Below are 759 nucleotides of genomic sequence, written 5' to 3' on the forward strand. Positions count from 1 at the left end.
TTCTGTAGCACAACTCTGTAATTAACACTACTGATTAAAGCTGAGTACTTTATGGATAATCGCTGTTTCTGTATTTAACAGTTCTAGAAGCCAATCAGAGAGAAACGTTAGCGATAAAAGCATTTGTATGTGTATAGTTTTCATGGTGCCTTTTCCATTTAAATCTGCTCATTCTGCAATAAAACCTTTATAAAAATCATCTCACTGAGTTTCCACTTTCTGACCTTTAAAGTCTCCTGAGGACAAACACAAGCTTTTATTCTGAAATTGTAAAATGTCTGATTTCAGCTTTTCTAAAATCATCGAAAGCAAGTTTTTAGGTTTTTACGATTAAATTATATGAAAATGATAAAATGATGATGGAGTCTTTATATCAACATGGATGTTTAACAATGCAAAAAACTAAAATAATAATTTCTATCTAAATATTAATTTTAATGGCTGATTCACATTGAGAGCTGCATTTTTATGACTTACATAAATAACTGCTGGCAGCAGCTACTGTGGTTAATTTAAGTTTGCCAGCAGAACAGAAAGATATCATTTGGTCAGTAATGTTGGATTATAACTGTCCTTTTGTTCGGACAAATCTGTTGTTGTACTTTATCACAACTTTGGTTGCACAGTTTTCTCTTTCATTGTTCAGAAACATCAATTCAATTAAATTTTATCTGTATAGCACCAATTCATAACAGAAGTTATCTCAGGACACTTTTCAAATAGAGCAGGTCTAGGACCGAACTCCTTTTAACATTTACA

Source organism: Morone saxatilis, unplaced genomic scaffold (assembly GCF_004916995.1).
Source record: "Morone saxatilis isolate NCDOM2014 unplaced genomic scaffold, NCSU_SB_2.0 Contig10, whole genome shotgun sequence".
In the NCBI taxonomy this organism is placed as follows: domain Eukaryota; kingdom Metazoa; phylum Chordata; class Actinopteri; family Moronidae; genus Morone; species Morone saxatilis.